We start from the raw sequence: 2582 nt of genomic DNA on the forward strand, positions 1-2582 counted from the left end.
AGGGGGAATGGATGAGGGTGCTGAAAACACAGTGGGCAGTGACAGGGATGGCAGAGTATGGAGGCTCTAGTGGGAGAGGAAGGCTGTCTATCTGACGAGTTTGTATTCATGCTCAGATGCCGAGGAGCTCAGAAGGTGGGTGACTGTGACCAGTGATAGTCATGTATATAGAGATTAGAAATGCATGTGAAAACGTCTCAATGTCAATTGCTTTGGAATGAATTCTTCTGTATGAAAAAAAAAAAAGTGCTGTAAAGTAAAAAAAAAATAAAAAATAAAAAATAAAAATGTCAACATTGATAAATAACCCATTTTTCATAGTTTTATTTTATGTGACGTATTTAAATTTTTAAATTATTTTGCTTTTTGTATTGTAGTAATAATTTATTTTTATTACATTTTTGTGAATTTCATACAATATTTTTATCATATTTAGACTCCCTCCCCTATCTGCAGCCTTCTTATAACCCCCTGCCAGATTTCAATTGCTCTGTCATATATATTAAGGCCCATAGAGTTGAGTTTGTTTCCCTACATATCCTTCCGTAAGTTCATCCAGTGAAGCCTGGTTAACCTATCTAGCATCACATTCTTAGAGAAAACCAACTCTCCCCATCCCAGCAATTACTAGTTGAAAATAGTTCCTCAGCTAAGGTTGGTACTTCCGCAATTCTTCACTTCTACACTGGGATTTTGTCTGACTTCAGTTTGCATGGGCCTTGTGTATGCTGTTACCATTGTTGTGAGTTTATATGCATAACTGAGCAACTGTTTGGAAAACTGTTTCCTTGTGGTCATCCATGACCTCTGGCTCTGCAGTCTTTCTGGCCCCTCTTCCACAGTGTTTCCTGAGATATGCACTCTGCAGTCTCTTATTCTCTGCTTTTGTAGTAGGAGGCCAGAATAGGGCATTTCATCCCCTAGAGCTGGAGTTGTTGGCTATTATGAGTTGCCAAACACGGGAATGGAAATTCAATATTCCATAAGAGCAGTAGGTGTTCTGAAGTGCTCTGCCATCCCTCAAAATTTTTTTAAGGTTAGAAGATGCTGTTATTTAATACATAGAACATAATAAGAATTATTTCCTCAATTACTACATTGTTTCCTTTGTGAATTAAAAAAATCATGAGGTTTACCTAACACAGCTCTATGAAATGACATTTATTTTTGGAGGACAATTTTCAAAACAACAAAACACAACAATTTGTTCAAAATTATGATGAGAAAGAATTCAGTAAAAAATGTAAATTGTAATTAGAATATCCACTGGAAATATAGTTATTAATAATCTTAGTGCATGGAGTTTTCAGAATTTCAACACTGTAATTAAATTAGCAATGTTTATGCTTTCAGTATTTAAACTCTGAAATTGCAAGCAATAACCATAAAATGAAGTAATACATAATGATAATAACTAATTACCACATAACTAAAACAAAACCATAATAATAATCACACTTTTTATTGACTCCTTTATAGCACTCCAAATGACTGGATAATTCTACTGATTATTTTTATCAACAAAACTTTCAGTTCCTTCATTAAAGTAAGCAAGCCCCCAATCCTGTACAATTGCAAGACACTCTGTCATTTTATTTTTTTATTTCTTTTTATTTCTTATTTTTATTTTACATGTATGAGTGTATTGCCTAGATGTATGTGAGTGCACCTGTGTAGTGCAATGCCAGGGAGGTCAGAAAAGGGCTTCAGATTCCCCCAGAACTGGAGTCAAGGACAGTTCATAGCCACCTTGTGGGTGCTGGGAGTCGAACCCGGGTCCTCTGCAAGAGCAGTCAGTGCTCTTAACCACTGAGCCATCTTGCCAGCCCCAGCTCTGTCATTTTAAAAATGAGAATGAGGGCCCCATTCATGTATTTTGTTCCCTATACATAGATTATAATAAATTCAGTCATAAAAGACCACTTCAATTCAAATTCTTTAATAATGTCTTAAGGGAATAATAGATTTTATTTTAAATTAGAAAATAGAAATTAGCAAATGTATACATACACGCATATCATGTGTGTTCATTGCTTAGCTATCACAATGTTAGTATTCTTGAAAAATGAAAAAACCAAAAGTTTAAGGGATGATAGACACGTCCTAGAAGTTAGGAACTGAAGCTACGGAATACATGATTATGAAGATTCTTGCTTAATGGAGGAATCTACACAATCTCCAATGAACAGTGTCCTGTGAGATGTATGGAGGGTGTTAGAGAAACATAAGAAAATGTGAAAACCAAATAAAAGTGTAATTCCAGATACAATGTATATTTAAATTTGAAGAGCAAAATAGCAGTTCCAGAAGAAAAGGAGCAAAGTACTTATTACCTCAGAATTTAGAATGATTTCTTAAACAGAGAAATGACTTTCAGTGAAATAAACCTGTCAAATTGGTTTTAAAAAATTGAAAAATAAATTGTTTGTCAAAACACTTGAGCAAGCCAGTCATGGTGGCACAGACCTTAACCCTAACACTCGGGAGGCAGAGGCAGATGGATTTCTGTGGGACAGAGGCCAGATGAAGCTGCAGGGAGACTGTTTTGCTGTCTCAAAACTTCAAATCAAAGAAAAAAAAGA

Source organism: Nannospalax galili, unplaced genomic scaffold (genome assembly GCF_000622305.1).
Source record: "Nannospalax galili isolate Female #2095 unplaced genomic scaffold, S.galili_v1.0 scaffold446, whole genome shotgun sequence".
Lineage (NCBI taxonomy): Eukaryota > Metazoa > Chordata > Mammalia > Rodentia > Spalacidae > Nannospalax > Nannospalax galili.